The 14,246-nt window shown below is 46.6% G+C and overlaps 1 protein-coding gene across 5 annotated transcripts in view; it reads left to right on the forward strand.

The window, feature by feature from the left end:
* Positions 1–8,358: 8,358 nt before the first annotated feature.
* The window catches only part of SLC8A1 (solute carrier family 8 member A1), a 123,691-nt gene continuing 117,803 nt past the window's right edge, over positions 8,359–14,246 (forward strand). For all 5 annotated transcript variants that reach the window (XM_063152384.1, XM_063152387.1, XM_063152388.1 and 2 more), the window contains exon 1: positions 8,359–8,515. The gene's annotated coding sequence lies outside the window, so the exon portion shown is untranslated. The remainder of the gene's footprint in view (positions 8,516–14,246) is intronic.

Here is a 14,246-nt window from a genome sequence, read left to right on the forward strand (position 1 = left end):
AAGAAATGGGCAGCTCCCAGTTTCTCCAGCACAGGCGTGGGCCAGGATTTCTGCTTCTGCACTGCCTTCCAGGAGCCAGAGATGCCAGAGAGGCTGGCCAGAGGACAGCACAAGGGGGACAGCCCTGGCACACGGAGGAAAGCAAGGCTGGAACATGTGGGGGATGAGGATCATCTCTGCTGGGGCTCCAGCCCCTCTGACTGTGAGCATCCCTGGCTTTGTCAAGCTAGCATGGAGCTAGTGGATAACAGAGGCTTCAGATCAAAATGCATTTTCCCAGTGAAAGCAATTTTGCTGAATTTAGACTCTTTAATTTCAGCAATACTCATCAGAGGCTCTTCATCCTGATTACAATGTTCATTTCCAAAAGCACTATTTCCACAGAAGTGCTGATTAATGTTATCACACCAACAAGGTTTCAGAAATGAAAACACTCTGGAGAAAAGTTGTCAAAATCCCATCACCTCAAGATGACTGCAGATGCAAGGGAACCCCTGAGCTACAGGATGGGAACTCCTTCCTAATCCCAGAGGGCTCAAGATGATCTCTGTGATTCCCTGGATGACAGATACCTTCAGGCAGAGTTCTGTGACCAAGCTTTCTTCAGATAAAGCACCACTTTTATCCTGGCAGCTCCACTGGCCTGGGTGAATCTGGTCATGGTTTCACAGCAGGGGAAGAAATCAAAATATGGGTTCTCCTTTCTAGTCAGGACAAAGGAGTATCAGGCCATGAGCAAACTGTAAAGATGAGAAATTTCTGAAATTCACAATATTCAACCATTCAGGGCTCCAAAATCTCCTCTGGTTGCAAGGAAGATTGGCAGAGCTCTGCTAGTGGCATTCAGTGGTGGCTGAACCAGACCTTCCTCTGGGTGTTTTGCTGTGATTAGAAGTGCGAATCTCCTTTCTGTCTGCCTTTCTCTTCCCTTCATCCATCAGAAGACTGTGAACATTTTGAAACCTTCGACTGTTGTGTTACTACACTTCTGTCATGTTTGCTTCTGTTTTCTGGGACAGGTGCTGTTTCTTTTTTGCCATAGCAGTTTTGCCATGTGCATCACTAGTGAGAAAAATAACTGCATTTCCTCACTTCATTGTAGCTGTACCCAGAACCCAGCAGAATCAGACACTTCTGTCATAAGTGCCTCCATACCTCCAGTGACAGACAGAAGTCGCCCCAAAGAGACACAGCAGCAGAAAACAAACTCACTCCATTTCTGCTTTGCACAGGAATGAACAAGAACACAACAAGATCAAACCCAGTTTCTGCTTGCAGGCTGAGGTTCCAGGTGCTAATGCACCAGGCAGCTGTGAAGATATGGGGTGATTTCCATAGGAAACCCTTTCCCTGCTCTGTCCTTGTGTGCTGGTTAAATAAACTGGACTGCAGGATCAGTCAGAGCCTGAGGCTATGAGCTGGGCAGGGTTTGTAGGCAGAGGCAGGGAGTTGGACCAAGCCAGCAATTCAGCAGGAAAGCCATGCAGAGCAGAACCTTGATCTTGCCACTTCTTGCAGGTTGAGAATTATTTTCTTTAATTACCCAGACTCATACAAATTGGACATTTCAGAGAGATGGGCAATCACCAACTGTATGAAGTTTAGCAAGGGCAAGTGATGGATTCTGCACCTGGGATGTTGCAGCCCTGGATGTACAGACTGGGGAATGAGAGGCTGGAGAGCAGTGCCATGGAAAGGGACCTGGGGATCCTGGTCCATGGCAAGGTGAACATGAGCCAGCAGTGCCCTGGCAGCCAGGAGGGTGACCTGTGTCCTGGGGGACATCGGGGACAGCATCCCCAGCCAGGCAAGGGAGGGGATTGTCCTGCTCTGCTCTGCACTGGGGCAGCCTCACCTCCAGTGCCGGGGGCAGCTTTGGGTGCCATGATATAAAAAAGACATGAAGCCATTAGAGAGTGTCCAAGGGAGGGCACAAGGATGGTGAAGGAAGCCGTGTGAGGAGTGGCTGAGGTCACTTGGTCTGTTCAGCCTGGAAAAGAGGAGTGGAAACCTCAGTGGGGTCTTCAACATCCTCACTGGAGCAGGTGGAGGGGCAGGTACTGATTTCTTCTCTCTGGTGACCAGTGACAGGACTTGAGGAAAAGGCATGCAGCTGAGTCAGGGGAGGTCTGTGTTGGATATCAGGAAAAGTTTCTTCACCTGGAGGGTGGCTGGGCACTGGAACAGACTGCCCAGGGCAGTGCTCACAGCACCAAGCCTGACAGAGCTCAAGAAGTATTTGGACAACAATGTCAAGCACAGGGTGTGACCCCTGGAGTGTCCTGCGCAGGGCCAGGAGCTGGACTCGATGACCCTGATGGGTCCCTTCCAACTCCACATATTCTGTGACCCCATGGTTCTATGAATTTCAGAGCACAGGGTGGTGTTTGGGCAGCATACAGGAGAACCAGAGAGGAGGAAGGTGAAGAAGTGGCTTAGACCACAGGGGTGGTTAGGGAAGAAAATAAAAGTGTGGTGATTCTCCCCAGGCCCCTCAGGGGCAGCTGGACAAAATTCCTGTGCACTGTACAACCAGCAGCTCCTGTTTGCCAAGACCCACTGCAGGTATGAATTTTTGCTCCTAGGCTGATCTTTTGATGTCGTGTTTGCAGATCTCCCTTGATCACGATGAGAAAACGAGAAACAAAGGGACTGTTTAATGCAGAATGTTCCCTCGCTGGTAACCAAGTGTGCTGTCCTTTACAGACTGTTTGTCTCTGTTTGTGCTATTGTACCAGGGTTTCTTGGCTTGCCTCGCATAGTTTCCGTGGTGCGTTGGGTTCTTTTGAAGCAGATTGTGTTACATAAAGCAGCTCGGTTTGGTGGCGTTTGAATGGTGCCACCGTCCCGCTGCCCTGTGCTCCGGGCAGCGATGTGATATGGGAGGGAGATGATGCTCCTGTCACAGCTCCGAGCAGCCTCAGAGGCTTTTATCAGGCAAATGACGGGGCTATCAGCACCTGATCAGGTGTACGTGGCTGCAGCCCCTCATGACAGCCAGCTCTAGGCAAACAAATTAAAAATAAAATAAAAAAAAATAATGGAAAAAGGCAGGAGGATTTTTTCTCCTTGCTCGGCAACCAGCAGTTCATTTTTTTTTCCAGATGTGGTTTTTGAGTTTCAGATGACAACCCAAATATTTTCACTGAAAGCAAAACTCTTAGGGAAACCCTCTGTCTCTTTTACTTCTTTTTTTTTTTTTTTTTTTTTTTTTTTTTTTTTTTTTCCAAAGGCAAAACTTTCAACAAAATTGTTGAGCACATCCAGTGCTAAAACATTGTCTGGATCCTCTGCTTGCTTCTGCTGGCTGGGAGTCTGGCCTGTTGAGACCTGAGGTTTCTAGCAGAGAATTTCAAAATTGTCATTTCTCTGATGCTTTAAATAAATGTAGGCAGCTGTCTGAGCCATACATCTCCCCTAGCCAAAATATTGTTCATTCCAAGTGGATTTGCTCCATTATAAGTTGCCTACAAATAATTTTAAAAAGTGACAGTGTTTCTTAAATTATCTTAGCTCTTTAAATATTGAAATGCATCAAATATTAATGCTGAGCAATTCAGAGTATCCTCAGTCCTGGTTCCTGCAATACTCTGATCAGCATTAGAGCCACGTTCTGCCAGCTCTGGGATCTGAAGAGGGGGTCCTACCCAAGGGAATGTCATGACCACCGTCCTCAGGAGCTGGTGCCCGGCCCCAGGGGTGTTTTTGGAAGGGGGAGATGGGGAAGGCCAAAGAGCTGGGCTGGTTCCAGCAGGAGGGAAGCCAAGGAGTGAGCAGGCACAAGCAGAGCCAGGAGCAAACACGGACTGGTGCAGGCACCATCCAAACATGCTGCTGGTGGCATGTCTGGCTCCAAGGCCAGCAGAGCAGGTCTGGAGTGAGCTGGGACCACCAGACCCAAGCTCGTGGGGTTTTCAGCTCCTGTTTGGCCATAGAGCCCTCAAAGTTCCATGCAAATTGAAGCCCATGTAGCTGTTTCTGAATTTGTGAATATCACAGTGCTGTGATTCTCATCTCTCCACCTGCAGAGCCAGCTCTGTCAGAACACAAGGAAGTGTGAGATATAAAAAAGCACTGCGTGTGGATTTGGCATGTCACAGCTGGAAAAGCTGCACCTGCAGAAGCCCAAGTTCAAATGAACACTGATAATATCAGAGCAGCTCGTCCTTTCCTCCCAGCAGAAAGCCCAGAACAAAATTCATGCCTTCTCTTTTATAAGCTGAGGAGAAGGTCTGACTCAGCTGCCTGAGGTATCTCATCTGGGAATGCTGATATGCCATTCTGCAAGCACGTTCCCAGGCTGGTGTCCAGTGGAAGGGAGCTGGGGAGGTGAGAGAGGCTCCCTGACTTCTGTATTTACAGCTCCCATCCAGGAAAAGGGGATTTTCACAACTTGTTCCTCAGCACGTTTTCTGCATGGCAGACTGCCCCAAACTCTGATCCTCAGTGCCACAAGGCTGGCAGCCAAGCAGATGAATTGTCAGGGAATCAGCAAGAGGGTTTTGATGGATTCCCTCTTTCCTCGCTCCCACCCCACCTCAGCTCACCCCGTGGCATTTGAGGCTCAGCAAAATCAACATGTTCCTCTGGAACATTTCAACTTTGACTAATCAGGAGAGTTTCTGACAGAAAAATGTTCCACTGGAAAATTTTTGACCAGCACTAATTAGCATTTTTTCTATTAGCTTTGTCCTGAAGGCACAGTAATTTATGCCTTGGTGAAATAAACAATCACTGAGAATTGGACACTCCCCAGGTTCAAGGCATATTTGCTTACCCTAAACAGAAAAAAAGTCTTATTTGCTTGCAAAACTTTACATACTTAACACAAGGAAAGAATGACTGCCTGACTTTCTTGTGCTTTACCTGGGCACAGGCCCAACTGCATTTTAATCACTGTGCTTTAAAAAAAAAAAAAAAAAAGGGGTAAGTAGTGGATTTTCACTTGCAGAGCAGTAAGGTTCAAACAACACTGGAAAAAAGCCATGAATGTGGAAAAAGAGCTGAACCACACTCAAAGAGCTTGAAGGTAGCCACAAGAAACAAGAGGAAGACAGAAAATGTCACAGGTGCCCTAGGAGTTCAGATTTCCTTGCTACTCCTCTACCATATGGTTATATCCTGAACTGAATTTCTCACTGAACCACAGGATAATTAAGGCTGTAAGGGACCTCTGGAGGTCCAGCCCCTGCTCAGGGCTGGGCTGGCTTCCACGTTAGATCAGGTTGCTCAGAGCTGTGTCCAGCTTTCCCTGTGCATAATGCCACATAAATGCACCTGAGCTACACATCTGAATGTGCTGAAGCCTGCCCATCCATCCCTTTTCCCCCAGAAAGCCTTCATTTTGGAGCCCTGTGCAAGGCAAATGCAGGATGACAAGTCCCTGGCGGTCTCTGGGAAGCGGCTGTGAATGCTGGGCAGATGGTGCAGCCTTTGCTGCAGTGAGAATACAGCTACAGGGTCTCCCAGGAAAGCAGGCAGCTATATTTAAATCACTCTTACGAAATCCACATTGATATTCATAAAAGACACTTCAACACCTCTTTGGTGGCTCCAAACTGCAGCACACAGCCTGGGGAAGAGCACACGTGTTTCTGAGGCCCAAGGCCTGCTTTCATTTTGTGGCTACAGCGTTGATAGTGGCAGGCAGAGAGGACAAAGAGCACAAAAAAGCTCAGCCTCCTAGAGCACAATCCTGGACAATAAACACCTAAATGCTATGGAAGAGCCTGGGGAGGCTCTGGGATGGGACTCAGGTGTTGGGGGGTTCTCCAGGCTTCAGCAGATGAACCCCACCACCCTCGCCTGGCAGAGACACGGGTCCTGGTCCGGCCCTGCATCCACCAGCATTCCTGCAAGTCCAGCTGGTGCCAAACCTAGCAGAGCTGCTGATGTCCCCTGCATGTCTCACCACAAAGATGGACTTTATCCCCCTGGTCTGCTTGTTCTGGGGAGGAGGAGGGAAGGCAGTGGGCACAGAGGTCAAAGGTGCTTTATTTCCATCTCCCTGAGGCCCTCTCGGTGCTTGGCAACACTGCTGTCTGCTCTTTCTTTTGCTTCAGGAAAATGCCTTTCACCTTATCACCACCCTGATACAGACTTCACCTCTCCCAGCAGGGAAGAATGGAAAAACCTCTCATGGAAAATCTGAGAAGCTCTTTGGCCTCTCTCTGTGGGGAGCAAAGTTTAAAGGGGGTGGTGTCACCCATCTGGAGGGTGACAAGGCCACTGTGCCAAAAGGCAGATCAAAGCCAGAAAACAGCCTACTCCCTTGTCCTTGTAGCTACTGAAATTCTGAGTGCAGCTTTGTCATGTTATTCTCAAAGCCACCTAGGTTTTTCTTTGGCACTGAAAACCACAGACACCTGTGGTTTTCAATATTTCCCTCATGGAAAGGAGGACACATGCAATGAACTGAGGTTTTTCTCATCTTAGCCCATTTTTTGTTGGCCTTTAGACCTCCAAGGAGCAATACCTAAAGTCAAGACGTTTGTGAGATGCAAATACACTCACGTGTGAGTGCCAAACCTTGTTTATTTCTTGTGCTGCTTCATGGCAGCTTCATGTCCATATGAGGGCAACCTAGTAAAGCATAGAATGAAAATCACATGAGTAACCCCAGAGGAATCAAAAGCATTATTCAATATTTAAAATTAAACAGGAATTTAAACACTTTGCTGAATCATGTTCTCATTTGCATTAGAGCACAGACCTCCTGAGTCACCAGGTGTGTCTAACATGCAATATTCCTGTTCAAGCACCTTCCTAAGATCAGCTTGGCTCCTGCTCTTGAAAGGCTAGAGAAACTCCAGGGCAGATTTCCAGAAGGAATTTTTCTCATCCCATCCCTCTGCACAACCCCAGACAACAGGGGTCTGTATGCAATACAGCCACTTGGAAAATGTACTGAAAACTGCAGGGTCTCCTTTGTAACTACTTATCTTTTCCAAAAGACTCCTTTTGCTGCCTGTTGCATGCTTCCATTGGCCTTCACTTTGCTCTGGGATGTGCTCCCAGGGAAGCTGTCTGCTCTGGATGCTGGGGAGATGCTGGGAATCTCCTCAGATCCCCATTTACACACACACTCCCATGCACATTCCCTCCACTTTCTGAGACAGCAAACAGCAGGAGTCAAATATGACGCTTGAAGAGGCATTTCTACTTGGGCAATTTGTTAATGTAGAAAATGTAGTTTATCATTAATTGTAAAGGTGGAGCTGGTGAGCTCTTTTAAAAACTTGTCTTCCGCCTGGTGTTCAACAGATGTTTAGGAAAAATCTCAAACAGTCAAGGTCATTGGTGTGTGGGAATATACAAGGAATTTCCATCTCCTGCAATGAATCAAAGCCACCATGTTTGAGGATGCCATTTTCCATGCAAGTGCCTGAATAGGGGTACCTACTTCAGCCTTAGATATCTTAAGTCTCTCTGAATGTGACTTTTACCACTTTTCTTTCATCCAGAGAGCTGACTATGAAGAAATTGATTAGCTCATTAATATCTTTTCTACTCCCAGCTGCCACTATAACAAACAATAATAAAGACATTTATTTAGTGTTTCCTTTTCACTGGAGCCCTTAACATTTCCATTTGCACAGCAAAGATTACAAAGGGCAGAGTTAAGGGTAATTATATGAGTTCTTTCCTGACCTGTGCCACAGGGCTGCCTCCCATTTTTGTTCTTTATCAGCCCTTTCTGAAACTGAAATCGAGGAAGCAGGAAAGTACCTAGAAAGATAGGGAAAAGAGCAAGGAGTGATTTAATCATAAATAGATCTGCAGGAAGCTTCCAAACTGCAGCTTCTCTCTTCAGAGTTTCAGGCATGTCCCACGGTGGCTACTGTAATATCAGAGGAATGCTTACTCCTGCTACTGCTGCTAATCTGGGAGCAGTCACGTGGCTCAGCTGTATTCTCTCTCTCCAAAAATTTGACTTTTAACCTTCCTTTGCTACAGACATGATGTATATTGCTTTGACATGATTCCAAGTAGCAAACATGCAAAACTCTGACCTATAAGCAAAGCAAATGGAAAAAAAAAAAGAAGATATTTATGAGAATGAAATTATGTGAGCCTGCGGGAAGGGGAGAGCAAAATCTGCCTGGGTCATTTCTGTTTGCTTTCCCCTAGGAATAACTTTGGGAAAAATAGCAAAATGTTTATCTGGGGAGAAGGAAAAAAAGAAAAGGTGTCCTGAGGTGCAATTAAAAAAAAAAAAAGGAGAGACGGCAGCAAATGTAATTATTTATTCGCGCTCATTTACGTGTCAGATGAAGCTGAAAGCTGCCAGATAGCTCCTTTTCGACAGCTTGGAGTTACTGTTGGGAACAGATCCATGTATGGAAGCGAAAGCAGAAAAGCATAGATAAGCTGAGATCCAGCTATGCAAACCATCTTTAGAGACACTTAAAGGACAAGCACCCCAGCTCCTTTCTTTCTGGTAAATATAGAGACACTATCATATGAGGGCTTTTTTCCATTCTGCATGACCCACAACTGCTGAGCCTCGGCTGGGGTAAGTGAAGAGCGACTCAGGCATTTCTTGGGAACACCTGGGGATTCGGTTGGACTGACATCCTGGGAAAAGCCGTAAATCTGGGGCGATGGGATGGCTCCAAGATCTGGATAATGGTTAAGCTCTCTGAGTAGGAAACATGACATGTAACAGCCCTGCCGCTGGAGGGACAGGAACTTTCCAAGGGTCTGAAGGAGGCCGGAGAAAAATGTTGGAAAACAAGAGTTTTATCACTCAAGAAGTGGATTCACAGACTGGGTGACGATAGAGCTTCAGTGGGCAGGAAGGATCAGTGGCGGTTGCCAGTGTCAGAGTCTCTCTGTGTTTCTATTTTAAAAAATTCATTTCAAAAGTCAAGGGCTTTTTCTTCCCTGCTCTGTGCTACTTTCGTTTTGAGAAACATGTTTCACTTGGGTTGAGCTGACTGGACATTAGGAAGAGCTCGTTGTAAACGACTGTTGTTTTTCTTGGCACTTAAAGGCAGTTTCCCAATGTTTCTCTGTAGATTTGAGGTTGATTACATCCTGTGCAAGGATTTTTGGTTCAGTTTAACTGCCATTACAGTGTTGTGAAAGCCAGCTCCAGCGAAAACAGCTGTGTGCTGTTGTGAATATTTCCAAAGTACTGAAGTAATAGGTCTCCTTCAAACTAGCACAGAAATGTGTCAGCTCTGGGAATTGGGCACTGTCACAAAAACAGAGCATAGCCTTGGCAGAGAGGCTTTCTTCTGCAAGTATTTTGTTAAAAAGAACCCAAAGAAAGCTTTTAACAGCCATGGCTTAAAATCTGGCTGGTATATGGTGGTACAGTTAAACATTACGTTTTTCTATAAATGCTAGTGAATGGCTTTGGGTTAACATTTCATGTGTTTTCAGGTGTTACAATGTTGTATTCATAGTCCCACTGCAAAGTTCTAGGTAAAGCATTGTCATTTTTCAGGTGGTTAATAGACTGGAAAAAAACCACCAGAGCAGGTGAAGTGAAATTATACAGAAAGAACTGAAAATAATATCAGGAGTATTACTGAAATTGTAAGAGATTTCCAGAGATATGAAGGATGATTGTAAAGGGAAATCACTAGACCACAAATGTCATAAACATTTCCACTCATGAATGAAAATGCCTTCCCTTGTCCTCACATAAGAGGAACATAATGGAAGTGTTTGCTTGTAACCCCATAGTAGAGTCTGTAGTTGAAAGGGCCAATGCCCTAATCTTCCCTTATTTGGCCAGCATCTCCATAGATATTCCCACTTTCCTCAGCTTTCACCCTCACTGAAATACACATCTTGTCTTTGTCTGGTTTCCTTTGTCTGTGCTAGGCAAACTTTGATTCTTTTGAGAGGTTCCTTTTAAACACGTGCCACCTGCCTGCAGGAATGCTAAGACAGAAATCAATCTTTAAATAATTGGGGTCAATAGATAGCTTTTAAATTGCTAGTGAGTCACCAACCAATAAACCTTTTAGCTGCTAATGCTATGAAATAACATTTCTGCATTTCATTCTTACTCAGATTGCTTCCATTTTCTATTGCATATGGTCCTGGTTCATAGGTTGCGGTGAATATAAATGTGAATATAAATATGCTGATATAAAAAATTTCTTCCTCAATTTTTCCTTTTTCTCCCCACCTCCCTTCCCCAGATTGAGAGCTTTCCCTTCCCCAAGAGACACAAAGACCAGCTGATCCGTGTGTGGTGTTACCCGACAGCTGTGCTGGGCAGGCCAGGAGCAGGATGGCAGGATGAAGCTGGAAAAGCTGGGAAAGCTTATTTAATTTGCTGTTTCCATTCGGTGCAGGGCCTGGGGCAGTGAGGCCTGGCAGACAAAGCCCTGGTGGCATGAGTCATCTCTTGGTTGCCAGCCCCGAGGCAGACTGCCCTTTGTGCCCCCCTCCCTCTGTCAGGAGCATTTGCAGGCATTAGTGTTATCTGTAATACTTATTGCTGTTATCAGTGTGCTGGCTGCTGTTAATATTTACTATCGATTATCCCGGGTACCGCTGGGGTGTGTTCATCCCCCTGTGTGCAGCAGGTGGGATGTCACTGAGAAACCCCAGCGTGAGCACAAAGAGCCCCAGGAGCATCGGTGATGGTATCACTAACATCTCTCACCAGGGACTCGTCATTGGGAGCGCTGCAGCCTCCGAGCATCCGCCCGAGGTCCTCCCACGCTCCATCCTCTGCCAGAGTGCAGCAGGAGAGGGGGAAGGGGGAGCTGTGCTCTTCCTCACCATCAGCCTCAGCACGTCTCACTCGGGGCAGAACATACACCGGCAGTGAAGGATCAAGGGCAAAGCTGAGCCCTGTGCCTAGGGCTGCTGTCCTCGCCCCGGTGGCGCCTGGAGGGAGCAGGAATTTGTTCTGTGTCTCATGAAAGGAGCCAAGGCACACAGGAGTTCTAGATGCACTGGTGGCTTGTGTCTTTAAAGACACCTTAGTGGCTTTAAAAAAAACAAAGCCAAACACACCTGGGTTTCAGAGAACACATCTGAAGAAAGTCTTTGCACCAGGCATCCACAGTTAGTCCTGAATTCAGATTTTGTGTGAGGAGGCAAAACCACCTTTGTGGTGTACAGGGTGCCCAGGAAGAGAGCATCTCCAAAGAGAAATCAGCAAGGCGAGCTACACCCTGAATTCACTCAGTAAGGATTTTGCAAACTGGCTCTGACTTGAAGTAAGCACAGTGCACATTCTCCTCCTCCAGACACCTCAATGTTTTTATGGAAGGATGGTGGTTGGACACCATCTCTGTCTTTTCTCTAGGAAGTCAGAAGATTGAAGCACATTCTGAGGACACACTGACAGACTGATCCACTTCTCTGGCCAGATACACATTCCTGCCCATGTCCTAGCAAAATGGGCTTTGTGCAGTGGCTCTGCCTGCTCCCAGCCTAGAAACCTGCAGACCCATTTGCCAATTGAAATCTGATTTGGTCCAGGAATTGAGGTCTCTTCAAAAAAAAAATCTGAAAATGTCCAGCTCTCTTCTTTGGTTTTCTCACAAAAACATAATCTTCCTATTCTTACAGGAAGAGGAAACAACATGACAGCTTTTAGTAGTGGTGGTGTTTTCTGACAATTTACAAGTAAAGCAGAGAATTTATGAGTGGACATTCATTCCAGAGCTGATCCTTTGGGAAGCTCACTATTATTCTGGCAGCATATAGGGGGAAAACAGCAACAATGCAGTAAATCTGGACATCTTCAAAACTGAGTTTATTCCTATTTAGGGCTCCAGCCATCACTGCTATCTAATCATAAATGGATTCTCATTGCACGGGGTCACTGCAGGGCAAAGCTTAAGTTATTTTGATTTCCATTCTTCAATATATTTGGATTTCTCTTATATTTAATGCTGAACTTCCTCCTGAGTTTGGGATGTTTGTTTTTAGGATCTTTCCCAAATCCTTGGAATGCTGAACTCTGACGTTGCTATCATAAAATGCAGGTTTCCATTTGTGATATCTCCAGCTGAGTCTTTTCCAGAGACATGGGAGAGGGAGAGGGAGAGGGAGAGGGAGAGGGAGAGGGAGAGGAGAGGAGAGGAGAGGAGAGGAGAGGAGAGGAGAGGAGAGGAGAGGAGAGGAGAGGAGAGGAGAGGAGAGGAGAGGAGAGGAGAGGAGAGGAGAGGAGAGGAGAGGAGAGGAGAGGAGAGGAGAGGAGAGGAGAGGAGAGGAGAGGAGAGGAGAGGAGAGGAGAGGAGAGGAGAGGAGAGGAGAGGAGAGGAGAGGAGAGGAGAGGAGAGGAGAGGAGAGGAGAGGAGAGGAGAGGAGAGGAGAGGAGAGGAGAGGAGAGAAGAACATTTCACTCTGGAGGATTCCACATCAGTTTATTTATGGAGAAAGGTGGGCATAGGAGAAGGAAAATGCTAACAGAATTGGTATTCTGCAAAATGTGAGTATTGGGTACCTGTACAGTGGGAAGACCAGTTTGGATTCCACTCAGCTTAACAATGATTAATAACTTTTCTCTAAATAACAAAAAAGCACAAATGCTTAGGAACTTTTGCAACAGAGAGCTGTTCAGGTATAGATTTTCCCCTGCCAAGCAGGAGATTCAGCACTTGGGTTGCTTTACTCCCCACAGGAATAAAGTGTACTGAATAGTATATAAAATCCTTTTCTTGCCATCAGTCCCCCAGGGCTCTCAAGATCTGCTCAGGATGAGTTTCACCAGAAGTTTTGTCCCTGTGGTATTTCCCAGGTTATCCCAGAGACCACAGTGTGCCCTGGAGGTTGCAGACTGATCCTGCATGACACCACCATGCATCATTTCCTGCTCTTCCAGGGAAATGTTCCTTCTTTCACTGGAACATCAGTTTGGAGTTTTTTGCCCTTTTATATAAGAAAAAGCAGGAAAAATAGAGAAAAATGTAAAAATAACAAAACATGGAAAGTGCAGGAATGGGACCTGCAAAACTATTGCTGCCTTTCTATGTCCCTCCAGGCAAAGGTTTCCTTGAGTCCCTCTTGGAAACACACAGGAAATGCTCCCTTGTTGTGGTTTAGGAATGGTATTCCCCAGTTTAATACAGCCACTAAAATCACTCTGTGCTACTCCCTCTCCCCTCCAACTGGAGGCACAAAAGGCAAAGATCACAGGTCGAGATAAGGACAATTTACTGGAAACAGCAATGGGATAAGAGAGTGAACAATAACAGCAATAATACTGAATGTCAGCGGAGATAAGGAAAGAAACAATTCACGTAGAACCACCCCCCTGATAACAGCAGTATCTGATGGCTCCCCCAGCCACATTTTCTCCATCAGGAGGAACCCCTTGTGCCCAGGACAGTTTCCCTTCCCCTGTCTCCTGGCAGTGATGTGAGGGGGTATGGAATAACCTTCCAGTCCCAACCGTGTCGCCTTCTGGCTACTACACCCCTGCAGGTACCGAGGTCTCCTGGGCTACAGGGAGATCTCCCATCTCGACAAGCCTTAGGAATCAAAGGACAGCACATGAGCTCAGTGGAGGTGATGAAGGGGCCCACAGAGACTTGGGCATGGTTTCAGCCTCAGGCACAGAAGTTATGGAGGAGTCATGAAGCAGCTGATGGGATGTGCATGTCCACCTAAGGCAGCCTTCACCACCCTCAGGGTTTCTGCAGGGGCCTGGGGATTTGTGGTATGTATCTCTTGCCCTACAACCGCTTCACCCTTCCAAACCCACTTGGTTTGACAGCTGTTTCTAAGAGGGAGCCATGCATCCAGGCTTCAGTCTGGGAATGGGGATCCCATCTCCTTGATAGAGCCCCCTCCCAGCATCCGCATTTGCCACATCCACACACTGGAGCAAGGAAGTAAATCCAAGGTGACAACTCCTTTCCCAGCCTCTGATTCCCAGCTCGCTACTTTAGCTTCAGCCTGGCAAGCAGGACAGGAGAATTAGCCTGTGTTATTTCTTTGGCTTGCGGAAAGGCTCCAAGCGGAGATCTTATGCTTCTGCCCGAGACGCAGCAATAAACTTCTGGATTTGCTGCTGCTGTGCTGAGACTGCCAACATGTACACAATAAAAGTAAAGCCTTCCTGTGGCCACAGACCACAACATGCTAGTGATCCATGGTATTATCCTGTTATTTAGTGAGTCATCCTCGCTGCTGAAAAACACACAGAGCCCAGTAAGTTGTTAACAATAACACTGGATGTGAGAGACTGGTGTTTGTTTTACTCCAGTGTAACTTATTCCATATGGTCCTTTAAAGCATGCTAAACGTTACATGGCTTTGGG

The sequence above is a fragment of the Melospiza melodia genome, chromosome 3 (assembly GCF_035770615.1).
Source record: "Melospiza melodia melodia isolate bMelMel2 chromosome 3, bMelMel2.pri, whole genome shotgun sequence".
Classification (NCBI taxonomy): domain Eukaryota; kingdom Metazoa; phylum Chordata; class Aves; order Passeriformes; family Passerellidae; genus Melospiza; species Melospiza melodia.